Source organism: Eretmochelys imbricata, chromosome 2 (assembly GCF_965152235.1).
Source record: "Eretmochelys imbricata isolate rEreImb1 chromosome 2, rEreImb1.hap1, whole genome shotgun sequence".
Lineage (NCBI taxonomy): Eukaryota > Metazoa > Chordata > Testudines > Cheloniidae > Eretmochelys > Eretmochelys imbricata.
The window spans coordinates 189,795,735-189,815,934 of record NC_135573.1 but is presented as its reverse complement, the minus strand read 5'-3'; the positions used below and the strand labels follow the sequence as shown (position 1 = coordinate 189,815,934).

The 20,200-nt window shown below is 45.5% G+C and overlaps 1 long non-coding RNA gene across 1 annotated transcript in view; it reads left to right on the top strand.

Moving 5' to 3' along the window:
- The window catches only part of LOC144261510 (uncharacterized), an 85,943-nt gene extending 66,182 nt beyond the window's left edge, over positions 1 to 19,761 (top strand). The window contains exon 3 of the long non-coding RNA XR_013345312.1: positions 19,401 to 19,761. This is a non-coding gene — a long non-coding RNA (uncharacterized LOC144261510). The remainder of the gene's footprint in view (positions 1 to 19,400) is intronic.
- The last annotated feature ends 439 nt before the right edge of the window (positions 19,762 to 20,200 follow it).

Sequence of the window (20,200 nt, the reverse complement as noted above, 5' to 3'; positions counted from 1 at the left end):
GAAACCTACACAGAAATCCCTTCTCCTCACAGGACCTAGCTACCTCTGCCACTGGTACAATCATAGAATCGTAGAATATCAGGGTTGGAAGGGACCCCTGAAGGTCATCTAGTCCAACCCCCTGCTCGAAGCAGGACCAATTCCCAGTTAAATCATCCCAGCCAGGGCTTTGTCAAGCCTGACCTTAAAAACTTCCAAGGAAGGAGATTCCACCACCTCCCTAGGCAACGCATTCCAGTGTTTCACCACCCTCTTAGTGAAAAAGTTTTTCCTAATATCCAATCTAAACCTCCCCCACTGCAACTTGAGGCCATTACTCCTCGTTCTGTCATCTGCTACCATTGAGAACAGTCTAGAGCCATCCTCTTTGGAACCCCCTTTCAGGTAGTTGAAAGCAGCTATCAAATCCCCCCTCATTCTTCTCTTCTGCAGGCTAAACAATCCCAGCTCCCTCAGCCTCTCCTCATAAGTCATGTGTTCTAGACCCCTAATCATTTTTGTTGCCCTTCGCTGGACTCTCTCCAATTTATCCACATCCTTCTTGTAGTGTGGGGCCCAAAACTGGACACAGTACTCCAGATGAGGCCTCACCATTGTCGAATAGAGGGGGACGATCACGTCCCTCGATCTGCTCGCTATGCCCCTACTTATACATCCCAAAATGCCATTGGCCTTCTTGGCAACAAGGGCACACTGCTGACTCATATCCAGCTTCTCGTCCACTGTCACCCCTAGGTCCTTTTCTGCAGAACTGCTGCCTAGCCATTCGGTCCCTAGTCTGTAGCGGTGCATTGGATTCTTCCGTCCTAAGTGCAGGACCCTGCACTTATCCTTATTGAACCTCATCAGATTTCTTTTGGCCCAATCCTCCAATTTGTCTAGGTCCTTCTGTATCCTATCCCTCCCCTCCAGCGTATCTACCACTCCTCCCAGTTTAGTAGCGTCCGAAAATTTGCTGAGAGTGCAATCCACACCATCCTCCAGATCATTTATGAAGATATTGAACAAAACCGGCCCCAGGACAGACCCCTGGGGCACTCCACTTGACACCGGCTGCCAACTAGACATGGAGCCATTGATCACTACCCGTTGAGCCCGACAATCTAGCCAGCTTTCTACCCACCCTATAGTGCATTCATCCAGCCCATACTTCCTTAACTTGCTGACAAGAATACTGTGGGAGACCGTGTCAAAAGCTTTGCTAAAGTCAAGAAACAATACATCCACTGCTTTCCCTTCATCCACAGAACCAGTAATCTCATGATAAAAGGCGATTAGATTAGTCAGGCATGACCTTCCCTTGGTGAATCCATGCTGGCTGTTCCTGATCACTTTCCTCTCATGCAAGTACTTCAAGATTGATTCTTTGAGGACCTGCTCCATGATTTTTCCAGGGACTGAGGTGAGGCTGACTGGCCTGTAGTTCCCAGGATCCTCCTTCTTCCCTTTTTTAAAGATTGGCACTACATTAGCCTTTTTCCAGTCATCCGGGACTTCCCCGGTTCGCCACGAGTTTTCAAAGATAATGGCCAATGGCTCTGCAATCACAGCCACCAATTCCTTCAGCACTCTCGGATGCAACTCGTCCGGCCCCATGGACTTGTGCACGTCCAGCTTTTCTAAATAGTCCCTAACCACCTCTATCTCCACAGAGGGCTGGCCATCTCTTCCCCATTTTGTGATGCCCAGCATAGCAGTCTGGGAGCTGACCTTGTTAGTGAAAACAGAGGCAAAAAAAGCATTGAGTACATTAGCTTTTTCCACATCCTCTGTCACTAGGTTGCCTCCCTCATTCAGTAAGGGGCCCACACTTTCCTTGGCTTTCTTCTTGTTGCCAACATACCTGAAGAAACCCTTCTTGTTACTCTTAACATCTCTCGCTAGCTGCAGCTCCAGGTGCGATTTGGCCCTCCTGATTTCATTCCTACATGCCCGAGCAATATTTTTATACTTTTCCCTGGTCATATGTCCAACCTTCCACTTCTTGTAAGCTTCTTTTTTATGTTTAAGATCCGCTAGGATTTCACCGTTAAGCCAAGCTGGTCGCCTGCCATATTTACTATTCTTTCGACTCATTGGGATGGTTTGTCCCTGTAACCTCAACAGGGATTCCTTGAAATACAGCCAGCTCTCCTGGACTCCTTTCCCCCTACAAGTCCAGGGTCACAAGGAATATGTGTTCCATGAAATCCTGGACTCTAAACATAAACGTGGCAGGCTCTGGAATCTTGTTGACTGGGAGGGGTATGGTCCTGAGGAGCACACCTGGGAACCTGTGGAAAATATACATGCCCCCGCACTTGTTAAAGCATTCCATAGCAATCACCCTGAGAAGCCTTGTCCCACATCACCCTGAGGGCATCACTTGGGGAGGGGGATGATGAACCCTGGTCCACAGGGCTCTTAGGAGCTAGTAAGTTCCAACCGGCCATCCAGTGACCTACTAACAGTTGCCAGAATAGAAGCTGAACACCAACAGAGGACTCCAGTCCTGGAATCTGATTGGCAGAATGCTGGGGGTCCTGATTGGTTCACAGCTTCTATATGAACTCAGCACAGGAACAGGAAGTTGTCCATTCAACTGGGTTCTCCTTGCATTAGACTGCATGCTTCCCTTGCAATACCTGCTACTGATCTCATGGTAACCTCACCCTGCCTGCCTCCTGACACCTGACTCTCGGTTTGCCCTCTAGCCTGTCTTGAACTCTGACCTAGCCTGCCTCTTGCTGCGACCACTGACCACTACATGGTCAGACTGCCCACATCCTGGTCATGACACAGGCCCATTCTGTGCACTGAGTGTCAGGGTCCTGTGGCCCCACCCCTTTCTGCCCCATCCCTGGGGCATGTCCCTGTTCTACCCAGGGTCCCCAAATTCTGCCCCCACCCCCTGTGGCTCCCAACCCATTTGCTCCTTCCTCCCCTCACCCTACTGCAGCCCCAAGACTGGAGAAGCCCTGTCCCTGTGCCATGGCCTTGAGGCTGCAGCGGGGGTAAGAGCTCCAATTCCAGGGCCACAGCAGGGGTCCAGGTGCTGAGGCTTTCCCTGCCATCCTCCATGCTTCTGCAGGGGACCAGGGTCAGAGTGCTGGGGCTTCTCCTGCCCTGCCCGCCCCATGGCTTCTGCCAGGGATGGGGTTGGGGGGCACTGGGTCTTCCCCGTCCTGTGGCTTCTGATGGGGACAGAGTCAGGGGGTCGGAGTGCTGGGGCTATCCCCGCCCATCCGGCAGCCGGGGCTCAAGACTTCTGCCACTTGCAGCAGATTTTTTTTCCAGGGCCCCTGGGCACAGGCCCTACTGGCCCAGTGGCTAACCCACCACTGGTGGCATCTATGGGCTTCTCAGTGGAGCGGAATTCAAAAGGCACAGGCTGTACTTCCAGTCTACGCAATGGCTGCCCCAGTATGTGTAGGCAGCACAGAACTGGTGGAACCAGCTCTGCATCTGGGCATTGGGAGCATTCACTTGGGACCTTGAAGCCTACCCTATGTCCCTTTGCCTAAAGCAATACTGACTCTGGCCCCAATAATCTTTCTATATGTCCTATTTGAAGGTTGGAAACACTTTTTAGTACATATGGGGAAAGAATAAGCAAAGATTGTGGTTTAGATCAGTTTGCAAAATGTGCTTTCACGCTTACCAAAACTAACTTACCAGACCACAGAACCTGATACCACAGCCTCTGCCTGCTCTTCTCCATCTTCTCAGAAGAACAGAGAGCTGTGGTATCTCATGTACTATGGTGTGGTCAATATTGGTGCATAGCAGTGTTTTCAGCTGTGACTGCGGTACTGTACTTGGATTGTGCGACATGAATCTAATGCAAGGCTCCTTGTGTAAGAACAAGTCATTTGACTCTGAATGGATGCGTTAGCTAATCAGATGTGGATACGCTGTTTCTGTTTCAACTGTTTTGTTCAAGTATGTTCAATATTTTTACTCCTGGATTAGACAGTCTAATTTAGCAGGGAAATCATGTAAAGTATAGCAGGCAAACCCAGTGTGCTCCCAATTTTTCTTCGCAATGACCATGTAGAGGTCTACAAAGAAATCAAGACCCAAAAGAGTAGTGGAATAGCGTCAAGTTAAAAGCCACCCACACCAAAGAGTGCAAAGGAAACACAGCAGCTCTATCTTTAACTTGACCCCAGAGCTTATGCAAAACCTAACCAACAAGTTTAGTTTGCATCCCTTGAGATACACTTGGGTTCACCTGAAACCTTAAAAGCAAAGCAAACATTGTCATGGTTTGTCAAGTGTTTAAACAAACCGCACCCTGAGCCTCTTTTCCACAAATCTGTCCCAAAAATTGTACTCTCCTTCTTCCATACCCAGACCTTCAGTTGTCTTCTGGGTGATGAGGCCAGCTGGCCTTTAACTCCTCTTCTCTCCACTGTTTTTAGGGGGCCCATTTCCTAGCTTTTCAGGTGTGCTGTTAAGTACCTACACAGTGCTCATCAAGGTGGTATCTGAGAGCCAGCTGGCTGCTCCCTCAACCCAATTCATTTAGGGAGCTGCCATGTACGTCTGCTCCCTACAAATCCATTCTCTGGCACTTTCTCACTGTGAGATGAGGGAGTCTCTAATACTTAGGTACAGTCTAGCCTTTCTTAGATGTATGTAAAGGGTTAGCCAAGTGGAAGTCAACCATCTCCTGCCAAGGCAGCAGCAGATGGATGTGGTGGTGGGAACAATGATTACTACCCATTCTAAGGTTTAGGAGAATACCTGCTGACCACCACTGAGAATCTAGGAGGAGGAGTGGGCCAACCAGTTGCTTGTTGAAGACATTGGAGTGGGGGATAGAGCCACTAAGCCACTACCCCAGAAGAGAACTGGAAAGAAGGAAGGTGAAACTATGACCTGCTTATGGAAGGGATTCCAGACCTGAAAGTCATCTAAGATTCATCAGGGATTCAGCAAACTTCAGCGATTTTCAGGTTCCTAATGAAAGCTATAACCAGGCAAATTTGAGTGGTAATTATGGGCTCACTTCAGCAGGAATATGAAAGCCACAAAGTTTTGTATCTCAGGTCTGCAGGTGGTAGAGCTAATTAGGTCCAGAGCAGAGAGGCGATTTTATTCCAATTGTTCAAGGTAGTGACAGCTACATATTAATTAGTTTTACTCCCTATGATAGCTTATTTCTGGTTCTGAAACCACTGCCCATTTAGGGCATCAGAAGGAAGAGCTTGTAAGATGAAATATTATTCTAGCCAAAGGCAATTCCAGTCTACAGCCACAATTGACCTGCTGGTTCCATAGGCTGGCTGGCCAAACTCACTGAATATATCTTTATTTTAAACAAGAATTGAGGAACATACATAGATCCAATTTTGATCCTTTTTACTCCGTGTGAGAATAGAGCCAGAATAATCATTAAATATATGAGGCGTTGAGTTGAGTTGTTTTTTCCTTGTATATGATGTTGGGTATGTGATAGGAGAGCGAGATCATCTGCGAAGTCCAGGTCTTCGGGGGATGAGAAGATTGTCCATTTAATGCCTCTTGGCATGTCTTCTGTTGTACGCCGCATTACCCAGTCAATGGCAATGTTGAAGAGGATTGCAGACATGACACACCCCTGACATACTCCTGTTTTGACTTCAGTACTGAGCTCACTGTGATCAACACTGCATGTAAAGTTGAAATAGAAGCTTTTGATGTCATTGATTATACGGAAAGGAACTACATATGTCCGCAGAATGCGCCATAGTCTGGTCCATCACCAGAGTAGCAATAAGATGGACACCTGAAGGCAAGTGAAAATGAGGCCACTCAAAAACAACATGGCGAAAAGCTGTGGAAGCCGACCTGAAAAACCTGGGGCACAGCCGGGGAACCATTGAAAGACTTGCCAGAAACATACATGAGTGGAGGAGCTTTGTCACTGCCCTAAACGCCAGAGGCATAATAGGAACATGATGATGATGATATGAGGCCTGATTACTGAGTACACTGTTCTGCTCCTTTTGAAATCAGTGGTAGAAATCCCATTGACTTCAGTGTGGCAGAATCATGTGTAAATGACTACCATGCTGGTTGGGATCCCTTTTGAAACTGCTGAGTGAGCAGGCTTAACATCTCCTCATGGATGCTGGCTCCTCTTCTGTCAGCTTCTGTGTTCTTTGGTGAAATTTAGCCTTGTGCAGAGGCTCAGCAGGCCCTTATGGCTTATGTACCACATAGTTCAGGAAAGAGAGAGAAAATGAGGGACATTTGGATGAAGAAACAATGGTCTGCTTTAGAGAACTTCACCATTTTAAGGCTAAACAGTATTTCTGAGGTGAAAATACTTTGTTTTAAAGAGGTTTATTGTAAACAAAGTTTTAAAGTTTTCTACTGTAACAAGTTTATACTTAAAGTTCTCTTTTTTTAAAAAAAGAGAACTTTGTTAAAAGTCCGCTGCTGGGTGGTCCCTCAGAGTTTGTCTACATTGCAGCTGGGAGCGAGTCTCTCAGGGTGGGTAGACAGACTTGCACTAATGGGGCTGAAACTAGTGAGCTAAAAATAACACTTTGGGCACTCTGTCTCAGGCAGAAGCTCAGGTTCTCAGGCCTGCCCAACTCTCTAGACTTCAAAGCCTGAGCTCCAGCCTGAGCTGGAATGTCCACATTGCTGTTTTTAGCACAGTAACTCAAGCTCCACTAGCATGCGTCTATCCACCTGGGCTGGGAAGCTCGTTCCCAGCTGCAGTGCAGATGTTTCGTTAAGGACCAGGGCCAGCAGTCAGAGTTCTGAACAGCCCTGAGACTGCTGGCTCCATTCAGCCCTGGGATTGAAGCGCTACAGACAGTTTCCGGTCCCCAAATAAGCCTCATGGAACTGGGTACAATTTGGGATTGAGGCTAGAGTTACTTTATTATAATAAAGTGTTAGACACAAAGGGTATGACTGTATTGCAATTAAAAATACCCTGTAGCACTGAGTCTCAGAGCCCAGGTCAGCTAACTCTGGCTCTGGGGCTAAAAATTGAAGTGTAGACATTCAGGCTCAGACTGGAGCCTGGGCTCCGAGACCCCAAGAGATGGGAGGAGAGGCTGAAGGAACGGGGATTATTTAGTCTGCAGAAGAGAAGAATGAAGGGGGATTTGATAGCTGCTTTCAGCTACCTGAGAGGAGGTTCCAAAGAGGATGGATCTAGACTGTTCTCAGTGGTACCAGATGACAGAACAAGAAGTAATGTTCTCAAGTTGCAGTGGGGAGGTTTAGGTTGGATATTAAGAAAAACGTTTTCACTAGGAGGGTGGTGAATCACTGGAATGGGTTACCTAGGGAGGTGGTGGAATCTCCTTCCTTAGGGGCTTTTAAGGTCAGGCTTGACAAAGCCCTGGCTGGGATGATTTAGTTGGGGATTGGTCCTGCTTTGAGCAGGGGGTTGGACTGGATGACCTCCTGAGGTCTCCTTCAACCCTGATATTCTATAATTCTATGATTCTGTGATTCCCATGAGCCCATGTCAACTGAGTTGGGCCAGCTGTGGCCATGCCAGAGGTCTTTTACAGCAGTGTAGACAAAGGCCAAAGGCCCCAGTTCTCAAAGTTACATAAGCTCCTAACTCTCTCATTGAGTGCCTAAATATCTTTGGGGATCTGGGCCTAAAACTCTTTTTTGTGGACAGGCATAGCATGCAGAATCAATCAGGAAACTTGCTAACTGATAAAGTGATTGATTTTGAAATATTTTATAAAAACATAGAGAGGGTAATTAACAAAGTGTTGAACTCTATGATGATATGGTGTGACAGAATATACCCGTGTTCAAACCCTCCATGCTATTGTAGTAATTTTATACAAGGCATGTCTTGTAAGGTATCATTTGAAAACTCATTATTTGCTGGTCAGTATTGTCCTGGTAAAATATGTGTAGCAATATAGTATGTAAAGTTATAAGATTTTCCTGTATGATATTATTAACACATGTTCCAAATCCCGCAGCCCTGCCCAAACAGAAGTTGTCACACTGATCTGTCCTAAACGAAGGAATGTGTAGTCTGCTTAATTTGCATTTAAGCAGTAAACAGAGTCATCAAGCAGGATGGGAAGACAAAGGAAGTTCAAACAGCTGAAAAAAACAGCAGGGAACATCCTTCCATTTCGACTTTGTCTTCTAGTGCCCACCTGGAAATATTTTTTAAGAAGGGGACTGAAACTATAAAGGAGGGACAAACACCCCAATGGACCAGTCTCTCTCTCCCTGCCCATCACAATCACTGCTCCTGAAGAGAAAAGGAAGCATTCGTTCTACTCTGGGGAATGGGTCCTGATCTATAGTTTGGTCAATAAGACTTCTGAAAGCATGTGGTGAGAAACTTTGCTTGAAGATGTAATTTGTTGTTAGGCATTAGTAAGCATTCTATCTTCTCTTTTCTTCTAAGCATTTCTGACTTATGCCTCGTTACTTGTACTCACTTAAAATCTATCTCTTTGCAGTTAATAAATTGTTGTACTGTTTTATCTTATCCAGTGTGTCTAAATTGAAGTGTTTGAATAGCTATTTGAGACAATCAGATGGCATATTATTCTCTTAAAGGAACAACATATGTAAAACATTTGGACTTTCTAGGAAAGGGCTGGGCAGTATAGAACATACATTTCTGGAGGAAATCTGGGACTGGAGATGTGTTGCGGTCACCCTGCGCTATAACTAAGGCTGGTAAGAGTCAGAGTGTAACTCAAGTGTGCTGGCAGGCTGCAGTTACACAGAGACACTCAAGGGGTGGCTTGCATGCTGGAAGATGGTTTGTGTGTGGCCCAGGTGGGAGCTACTTTGGCAAGGAATTGTAAGGCACCCCAGGCTGCAGGGCAGGGGTGACACAGCCCACCACAGGACTAGACCCTGGTATGTCACCTATGGGTATTACCTGTTGGGGCCCATAACACTGAGAAGTTTGGCCAAATGAGAAAGCAATGAGGCCCCAGTCTGGAGAAGGCAAGGATTAATTGACAGAACTTGTGAGCAGCTGGAGCTCACTAGTTTCTTAGAGTGTTGAGCTGTAACTGCCCCATGCAGACACTGCTGGCAAGAATGAAAAGGTTCAGAGTTACATTAACATGAACCACGAGTCTTTTCATCTGGGCCAGCAGCATCCACACAGAGCAGCTACACTGTAACACTTCGGTGTACTTTGCAGTTCACATCCCTGTAGTCAGCACTACATTGCAGTGCAGGCATAGGACTGGTCTACGCTACAAAGTTATATTGGCTTAACTACATTGCTGTGGGCTGTGAAAAATACCGTGCCCTGTGCAGTGTAATTAAGCCAACCTAAGCACGGTGTAGACACCACTAGCTGACAGAAGAATTCTTCCGTCCTCTCATGCTTGGAGAGGTGGATTTACTACAGCAGTGGAAGAATGGTTCTGTTGACATGATGTGTGATTCTGGGAGGTTGTGCTCCGACAGCAACAGAAACTCTTTTTGTTGGTGTACGCTGCTGCTACACTAGGGAGCTATCCTGGCATGGTTATGCTGGCATAGATATGCCAGCAATACCTTCTAGTCTACACATAGCCTAAGTCATAATTCCGTTTTTTCTCAGATTGAGGAGAGAACAGGCTGAGGTGGTCATATTCATCATCAGTTTTGTATTGTATTATGGGGCATTTTAATTTATAGGATAGGCACCTTATCCCAGATCCTCAAATGTACTTAGGTGTCTAACTCCCGTTGATTTCAATGGGAGTTAGGAGCCTAAATTCCTTCAAGGAGCTGGGCTCTAGAACACAGAACCGGTGCCTATAGTTGTATTCTTCAACTTGAAGAACAGGGTGCAATGGCTGCAATGGAGGACCTTGGCCAATGCATAGAATGCAAGGTGGGATCCCAGCTTGCAACACTTGTGGGGGCTTTGACTTCTGACTGGGGAAAAGAAGGACCAACAATTGCTAAGGAGGAAGGAAATCCAGAGCTGCCATGAGGCCTGAGAGAGTTAAGTGCAGGAAAACTGACCTTCAGATTGCTGCGCCAGTTCAGCATAGACAACCCAAGGAGCAGATTGGTACTCAAATGAATTCAGGCAGTTGGAGATCCGCACACTAGAGGCTGTGCTTTGCGGGAGGAAGGGATCCAAATACTGTGGCCCAGATCCTCAAAGATATTTAGGTGGATTAATCCCTTTGAGGACCAGGGCCTGTGTGATTTTAGGTTTGATACTGTTTTTTCCGTTATGGTTTCGAGGAAACAAATAGGCTGGAGGATTTCTTCAGAAACATTCTTCAGATCACAAAAATGTACACCCAGATTCAATTCTGAGCAAATTGCTTAACTGCATTGGTGAGTAAACAACAGGGAAATGTGGTAACTTCACAGAAAAAAGAGGTGGACAGAAACAGCCAGCTATAAACAAATAGGCTTATACCAGTGGCTGGTGTGGCTTATACCCTGTAGTTCAGCAGAGCTATCCTGGGATCTTTGTTAACCATTATTTATCTCCACCAAACTATGCCTTTGTGGGCGGTGGGGCCTGGGAACAGTATGTCAGAAATCGTCCAGATTCTCGAAAGCTTGCAATGTAGACCTGGTAAATTGTGACCAGTTGACTATTTCTCCTGAATGCCTATATGAGAGAACACATTTAACTGTTCTGTAACTTGTTGATTTGTGAGTTTAGGGAAAAGTAAAATTTCTACAAGTTTAAAACTAATCAGCAACTACCAGAGAGACACGTCCCTTCTTTTCACATCTAGAGACTCATGATTCCACTTTGTGTTCTAGGTTCTGCCCTTTGCTGGTTCATCACACTGCCATTCAGGCTCACTCTCGGCCTCTATCCAACACCATGCATCCTTTTCTCTATGTCACACTGTAAAGGGCTGTGGAGATACAGGAAAACTGGGCTAATCCTGTCTTATACATTCATGTACAGTTAGCAGTTGTGGATCTGCACTAGTGGCCATTTTAATCAGTTTTCACTTTTGTGGTGAGGCTGGCAAACCTCTCAAAATGGTACTGTGGGCAAGCAGTCCTTCAAAACAGGAGAAGCCCTGACAAATCAGGGAGGAAAAAATCCTCTTTAGGGTTTACCCAGACTCAGTCCCAAAACTCTCCCCCTATTGAGATGAGGCAAGTGGATTTCGGACCTTGGAGTTAAACAGTAAGTCTCATTGGTTCAGGAGGATCCTCTACAGGCAGCTGGATTCCACTGTGTGGCTTTTTGGCTGCTAGAAGTGGTTGGAGAGTCAACAACCGATCTCCTCTTCTTCCTATTTCACATGTTCCTGGATGGTTTTCTGGGAGGCTAATGGGCTCTAGTTCTGGTCCCTGCCCATTAACCCTTTCCTCCCAGCCCCAAACCCTAGGCTTGTTGGCCCAGGCCCTGGACAGGCAGTATACACTGTCAGGCAGCTAGGTGTGTTCTGTATGATCCTGAGCGTCTAGAGAATCTGAGGGACTCTTCAGAGACCACCACTAAGGACTTTTCTGATGCATATGCTTTAATGGCTTTATGTCTCAATCATGAGAAATCTCTGGCACCAGGATCTTGACTCTCTAAATGGTATGAGTGATTTGTAGTTTGTCCTTGACATCATCAGGAACCTGCAAATGTGTTGTGGCCTCATTAGAGAGCAAGATGGATAAGATCATATCTTTTATTGGACCAACTTCAGTTGGTGAACGAGACAAGCTTTCAAGCTTATACAGAGTCCTTCTTCATACCTTGTGGGCCTCATGTACATCTATACATTTTCCACATTCTAACTACTTGAGCATACTTGGTCTTAATGTCTGAAAGCTGTCTGGGACAATGGGGCTTTGGCTTCCAATCATTTCTGTTACCTGGAGTAGTGCTCAACTGCAACCATAGCTGTTGGCACTGCTTTTGACTTGGAAGCATAAAACACCAGTACTGATGATGTGATGAATACCCTCTTTAGATCCTCCAAAAGCACAATCTTGTGGTTTCTTAGCCCCCCACAAACTAGTTTGAAGATGTTCATAAAGAACTGGCTTTTTTGAGAATAAATTGGGTATGAATTTGTTCCAAAACTCCATCATATTGAAGAATTGCATTTTCTGATACTACTGTAGGGATTGAGTGTTGCTGGATCTGCTCTCACCCCTCTTCATCAATTACATGCTCTAAGAAATATAGTTGGGTTTTTTTTAACCTACATTTCTCTTTAATTTTAGTCCAGCATCCTCAACTGCCTTTGAAATAGAGCTGGCAGAAAATGATGTGTTAGGAGAAAACTTCAACATTTTGTCAAAACGGAAAACACTTTGGTTTCCTTATAAAATGGAAAACGTTGCAGGAAATCAGAAGTCTTCCTCAAACACTTGCCTTTTGTCAAAATCCCAGTTGTTTCCATTGTGGGAATGAAGGGGGAGTTTCAACTGAGAATTTGACCAGTGCTACTCTAATGGGAACTAACTTATTCTGTCTTCAGGCTGGTCTGCTGCCTCTTTTTCTCCTAACACGGGTTGGTTCTCTTGACCATCCAGAATTAAATATAAAATATTTAGATACCCTTCTGGGGTATCTAATCATTCCAAGTAAACACAAAGCAAACCAGTCTTCTGCCCTTCCTTCCTTCCTTTTGGGGTGGAGGGGGCTGTTTTTCTTCTACCTCATCTTCAGCACATCCTCTGGGCTCAAGCCTTTCATTGTTAGGGCTGGGATGCACAGCCCTCCTTCCTGGGACTGTAGAAGGAAACCTCTAATCTGGTTGTTCCCTTCCTTCTTTGGAATTTCCTTTTCTAGCAAGCCTGGCTCCTAGTCACCCAAATCCTTGTCAAATGGCTTCACGCATTGCCTCTACCTGGGGAAGGGAGCCAAACCCTACACAAGTGCAGCTGACCCCCCAAACCTCTTACAGGACCGGTTTATCCTGTGACACCTACTTAAAAACCTGTTTTAAACTTTTGTTATGTTCTTCCTTTGACTTCCCAGAAATGAAAATGTCATCTTCATACATTTCCAGGCCTTGCAGTGTCTTGTTTATTTTTCTTTGGAAGATTTCTGGGGCAGTTCTGATGCTGAATGGGAGATGAAAAAAGTAGTAACTTTTGAGTGATATAGTAAAAATTGTCAACTTGGCACTGACAGAGTAGAGTGAAACTTTTCAGAGTCCATCAGCTGCATCTAGTAAGCAGAATAGTGCTTCACCAGTCAATTGAGAGATAAGGGGCTAGAACCTTGTTCCCCCATTCATCACCTTTGCTCTGCTCTGCAGTTTTATAATTATCCCTGCAAAAAGGTCTGAACCTTTTTCAGTTTGGTTGAGCACACACCAGCTTAATTGTTTCTCTGTATCTTACCTGAAGTTCTTGGGCTGGAATATGAACAGGCTTGTGATAACGTGATCCCAGCCAGAATGCAGAAGTGCAGAGGAACATGGAAAATAAAAATGAAGTATTATGAAAAATGGTAAATGAAGATCAAAGGATGGAAAGTTCACACTGATTCAGATACAACTTAGTGCTAGTTTGGGAAGTGTCACTAATTATAAGAAGTACTACTAATAAGAAACACTCTGTTCAGACTCTGGCAGGCTGAACAGAGAATTCAAGAACAGCGGGCCCAATCCTGTCTTCCAGGCCAAAACTTTAATTGTCTTCAGTGGTGCAGGATCTGATTACGAAAGAGCCTGAACTACTCAGCACTGGCTCCCTGCTCCTGCTCCCACTGAAAATAATGACAAAATTCCCATTGACTTCAATTGTGCAGGATTGGACCATACATGTTGGGCACAAGCAAACTCACTTGCATTACTACAAGCAGAGTTAGGAAACGAAAGTGATAGTAAACTAGAGTGAGGGCAAACATTAGCTGAGCCCTTCTGTGGTGGTACTTTGAAATGACAACATCTCAGCCAATGAAATTTAATTGATACCAGCAATTCTGTAATAACATCAAATCTAATGATGAGGTCCGAAATTCTTTGACAGGCTTTCTTGTGTCATGGGCATTATAAAATCATGAAGTGGCCTTTGAGACACCTCTTGTTTTGCTCTTAGGTGAATTTTATGCTTGTGGAAAACACTGGAGGGCTGTTGGCAATTCTAGATATCTGAGTGCAGAGAGGGGCAACATCTTTTCAGCTCTGTTAGGATCTTCCTACTCCTGCACTTGTCAGCTACAATCAGCAATAGCATTAAACAAACAAACAAACAAAAACCAATACCCCCACCACTTGCCTATAACATGAAGACTCAAGTTGTGCCTTTCATGAGGAGGCACAGTGCTGCTGACAGCTCTGCTGAATGTGAACGTCTGGGAGGGTGCAGCATATTTTCCATTGCGTGTCCTGTCCATTCTGGTGGTCAGTGCACGTGAGGGGGAAAGGCTGCTTGTATTCTCCCTTTTTGCAGCCAGACAAGGGACAGACACCTATTTATAAAGGGAACAAAAAACTAAGTGTGCGTGTGTGTTAATCCATTGGAGATCCCAGCCAGATGCTAAGCTATAGTTAAGCAGGAGGTGGGGAATGCAAAGGATTGCCTCAACCTCTCCTCAACTCCCCAGTCCTGGGGCTGCCTGGCTGGTTCCTGGAGTGAATTAGAGCCTCAAGGCCTGTGTGGAGCTGTATTCTGCATGCAATCCCCTGCACAAGCAGCTGGGAAGGGGTTGGCATGGGAGTTACTCTGGCAGTTCTCCACACCCCACTTGAGGGTCACCCCACACAGGGGGAATCTTTATGTGGCTGGTTAGGCTGGCTCTGAGGCTGATTTGTCACTGGAGGCTCTGGCCCTATTTCTCTAAGCCAAGATTTTCAAACATGACTAGTGTGGGGGGTGGGTTTGGTGGGGGAGGGGGAAAATGCCTGTCTGAGACATCTGTAAAGGGGCATGAATTCAGCGAGTGCTGTGCACCCTCTTTCTGAAAATTCAGCCCCTTGCTTTTGGACATGACAAAACAGAGGCACCCAAACCCATTTGTGACACAGTGCTGCGCAACACAGCACTCTGACCACTGCAACTCCAGTTAGCTGCCCTGGAACACACCTGAATGTGGGAATTGCACGCAGTTGATGGACTGGGATGAGCAGGAGAGAGTTAAAAGGCTAATTAACTCATTAGCCCAGAGGGTACAAAAGGCATAAGATCGGCCATACTGGGTCAGATCAAAGGTCCATCTAGCCCAGTACCCTGTCTTCCGACAGCAGCCAATGCCAGGTGCCCCAAAGGGAATGAACAGAACAGGCAATCATCACGTGATCCATCCCCTGTCACGCATTCCCAGCTTCTGGCAAACAGTGGCTAGGGACACCATCCCTGTCCATCCTGGCTAATAGCCACTGATGGACCTATGCTCCATGAATTTATCTAGTTCTTTTTTTTAACCCTGTTACAGTGTTACAGTCTTGGCCTTCACAACCTCCTCTGGCAAAGAGTTCCACAGGTTGACTCTGCATTGTGTGAAGAAATACTTCCTTTTGTTTGTTCTAAACCTGCTGCCTATTAATTTCATTTGGTGACCCCTAGTTCTTGTATTATGAGAAGGAGTAAATAGCACTTCCTTATTTACTTTCTCCACACCAGTCATGACTTTATAGACCTCTATCGTATCCCTCCCTTTTCTGAACCTTTTCCAATGCCATTATATCTTTTATGAGACGAGGCGACCATATCTGCACACAGTATTCAAGATGTGGGTGTACCATGGATTTATATAGCGGCAATATGATATTTTCTGTCTGATTATCTATCCCTGTTTTAATGATTCCCAACCTTCTGTTTGCTTTTTTTGACTGCCACTGCACATTGAGTGGATGTTTTCAGAGAACTATCCACAATGACTCCAAGATCTCCTTCTTGAGTGGTAACAGCTAATTTAAACCCCATCATTTTATATGTATAGTTGGGAGTATGTTTTCCAATGTGCATTACTTTGTATTTATCAACATTGAATTTCATCTGCCGTTTTGTTACCCAGTCACCCAGTTTTGCGAGATCCTTGTGTAGCTCTTCGCAGTCTGCTTGGGACTTAACTATCTTGTATCATCTGCAAATTTTGCCGCCTCACTGTTTACCCCTTTTTCAGATCATTTATGAAAATGTTGACTAGGACTGGTCCCAGTGCAGACCTCTGGGGGACACCACCGTTTACCTCTCTCCATTCTGAAAACTGACCATTTATTCCTAACCTTTGTTTCCTATCTTTTAACCAGTTACTGATCCATGAGAGGACCTTCCCTCTTATCCCATGACACCTTATTTTGCTTAGGAGCCTTTGGTGAGGGACCCTTTCAAAGGCTTTCTGAAAATCTAAGTACACTATATCCACTGGATCCCCCTTGTCCACATGCTTGTTGACCCCCTCAAAGAATTCTAGCAGATTGGTGAGGCATGATTTCCCTTGTAAAAACCATGTTGACTCTTCCCCAATAAATTATGTTCATTTATGTGTCTGACAAATTCTGTTCTTTCCTCTAGTTTCAACCAGTTTGCCTGGTACTGACATCAGGCTTACTGGTCTCTAATTGCCGGGATCACCTCTGGAGCCCTTTTTAAAAATTGGTGGCACATTAGCTATCCTCCAGTCATTTGGTACAGAAGCTGATTTAAATGATAGGTTACAAACCACAGTTAGTAGTTTCACATTTGAGTTCCTTCAGAACTCTTGAGTGAATCCCATCTGGTCCTGGTGACTTACTACTGTTTAATTTATCAATTTGTTTCAATACCTCTTCTAATGAATTCTCGATCTGGGACAGTTCCTGAGATTTGTCACCCAAAAAGAATGGCTCAGGTTTGGGAATTTCCCTCACAATGTTCCCTCTAATTTTTTACGTCCATGTGCGGAATGAATTTTGTTATGTGCACCAATATGGAGGTGACGTGAGGTGGGTGTGGGGCTGAGGGGTTTGGAGTGTGGGAAGAGGCTTAGGGCTGGGGCAGAGGGTTGGGTGTGTGGCGGGGTGAGGGCTTTGGCTGGGGGTGGGGCTGAGGATGAGGGGTTTGGGGTTCAGGCTGCCCCACGGCTGCCATGGGGCCATGTAGGTGGGTAGAGGAGCTGCTGGGGCAGCTCCAGGACTGGGACTGGGGGAGAGGCATCTGTCCCCAGCTGCGGCAGTTCCTCCACCCACCTACATGACCCTTGATACCCTGCTGCATGGCCGCATAGCTTAGCGGGAACTCAACTCCTTCAGCCATGAAGACTGATACAAAGAAATCATTTAGTTTCTCCACAATGGCCTTAGCGTCCTTGAGTGCTCCTTTAGCATTTTGATAGTCCAGTGGCCCCACTGGTTGTTTAGAAGGCTTCCTGCTTCTGATGTACTTACAATTTTTTTTGCTATTATTTTTCAGGTCTTTGGCTAGCTGTTCTTCAAATGCTTTTTTTGGCCTTCCTAATTATATTTTTACACTTCACTTGCAGAGTTTATGCTCCTTTCTATTTTTGCCACTAGAATTTAACTTCCACTTTTTAAAGAATGGCTTTTTGCCTCTCACTGCTTCTTTTACTTTGTTATTTCATCACGATGGCACTTTTTGGTTCTCTTACTATGTGGTTTAATTTGGGGTATACATTTAAGTTGGGCCTCTATTATGGTGTCTTTAAAAAGTTTCCATGCATCTTGCAGGGATTTCACTTTTGGCACTGTACCTTTTAATTTCTGTTGAACTAACTTCCTTATTTTTGTGTTCCTGTTTCTGAAATTAAATGATACCATGGTGGGCTGGGCTGCTGTAGTGTTTTCCCCACCACAGAGATGTTAAATTTAATTACATTATGGTCACTATTACCAAGCGGTTCAGCTATATTCACCTTTTAGACCAGATCCTGTGCTCCACTTAGGACTAAATCAAGAATTGCCTCTCCTCCAGGACTAGTTGATCCAAGAAGCAGTCATTTAACGTGTCAAGAAATTTTATCTCTGCATCCCGTCCTGAGGTGACATGTACCCAGTCAATATGGGGATAGTTGAAATCCCCCATTATTACTGAGTTTTTTATTTTTATAGCCTCTCTAATCTCCCTGAGCATTTCACGGTCACTATCACCATCCTGGTCAGGTGGCCAGTAGTATATGCCTACTGCTATATTCTTATTATGGAAGCATGGAATTACTCTCCATAGAGATTCTATGGTACAGTTTGGTTCACGTAAGATTTTTACTCTATTTGATTCTACGCTTTCTTTCACATGTAGCTCAACCTTTTCTGTTCTTCCGATATATTTTGTACCCTGTATTACTGTGTCCCATTGATTATGCTCATTCCCCCTGCTTTCTGTGATGCCTATTATATCAATATCCTCATTTAATATGAGGCAATCTAGTTCACCCATCTTATCATTTAGACTTCTAGCATTTATATATAAGCACTTAAAAATTATCACTTTTTAGCTGACTGCCATTATGTGATGTAATTGAATGGGATGTTTTTTTCAATTGACTGTTTCTACCTGTATTTTATCATCTTCCATCCTCTCCTCCGTACTAGGCCATAGAGAATCTCCATTATAGATCCTCCCCAAAGGGATGTCTCTGTCAGAACCACATGCTCCTCCGCACCTGTTGGCTTTCCCCCAGCCCTTGGCAGAGCTGTCCCTAGGGTACGGGAAATTGGGGCAACTTGGCTTAAGTTAGGGGGCAGTGGGGAGCCGCCCTCCAGCACTTGCATGGCTGGGAGCCAGGGTAGCAGAGCAGGCTGGAGCTGGGTCGCTCTACTTACCGGCGCCAGTGAGTGCTGGGAGCCCGACCCCAGCTGCAGTCCTCAGGGGAAGGGCTGGCTGGAGTGGGGGTGGGGCTGGGGCGGGACAGAGCAGGGGCAGGGGCTTTGGGGAAGGGGTGAAGTGGGGGCGGGGCTGGGGTGGAGCAGGGGTGGGAAGAGACAGGGCTGGGGTGGAGCAGGAGCGGGGGCCATGGGGAAGAGGCTGAGCAGGGGCTGGACCAACACGCAGCTGCGTAGAGTACCAGGAAATTTGATGCCCCAAATTTTCTGGTGCCCTACACAGCTGCTTACTTTGCGTATAGGTAGGGATGGCCCTGCTCCTTGCCTATGTCCTGGGCCCCGCACCCACCTAGGGGTGGCCCTGGTCCTTAGTTTAAAAACTGCTCTACAGGAAGAAAGCACAAAAGGGGAGGTAAAAGAGTGGGAGGTGTCTCTTGCTTGTGTGAGTGCCTCAGAAGCTGTGCACTCTATAAAAGTGGTGGAAAGGAACACTGTAAATACATCACATGAGGTGTTCTACTAGAAAAAGGTCACTGAGCTGTTTGCAACTTCAAAGGAGTCACAACTCTTTTCTCTCCTGAAAATCTTGGCCCCATATCCCAGGAACTAACTCCTTCAGTGAACACTGGAGAGTGGGCATTTCACAAAAAAGAGGCCGATGTGGGGCCAGTCCTCTTTTGTTCCCTTTCCCTCCACTGCTCAAAGGGGTCAGCAATCCTTCACAACTGGTATGTTTGCATTTTCATAGTCCGTTAATGAAACACCTCTCTTTTCTTAAAGGTCCTTATGCTCCTTACTGTAGCTAAATCTGAAACAAAGACAGTCAGACTCTGAGCATGAAGTGAAGCACAGAAATATCAAGAAAAAGAAAGTGAAATGTACAAAAATGAGAAGCAGAATTGAAGAGAAATATAAATGTTTCCTGAGAGGTGCAACAGCCAACCAAGTTAATGCAGGCTGGTCCAGGAAGAATTAAAACAACGAAGCAGGAAAAAAATGGCTTGGAAAAACACTTGGGGAGGACTAGGGAATTTCTAAAGCTAAGAGGGTAGCGGGCAACATTTCTGCCTTATCAGTTCAGTTCGTTGTGTGAGCTACTGGAACTATTTCTTTTCATGTACCGGATAGAAATGACGTTTTTCTTTTGGGGCTGACAGTTTGAATTCCTTTTCATATGCTGAATGTATCTGACTGGTGGCTGAAGTGTCTCTGTGAGAATGTGATCTACTGGTTAGCATAGAGGGCTGGAACTGCAGACTTCTGAGTTTAAGTCCCACCTCCGCCACTGACCACTGCTAAAAGTGCAGGTGAACGAGAAAATGCAATATATTTTTCCTGCCTGCCTTGTCAACTCTGGAGGTCAGTGCAATCTAGGGGGAATGGCTGCTTGTATTCTCCCCTTCCCTCCTGTAGTCATACATTCTCTGTGACCTGGAGCAAGTCAGTTTATTCATCAGTAAAATGGATCTATTTCTCCTCTTCCCGAGGGTCTTGTGAGATTTTGCTAATTAATGTTTGGCAAGTGCGTTGACATGCTCATTTGCAAGGTGCAGTCTTCAGTAGGTATAAAGAATTCATTA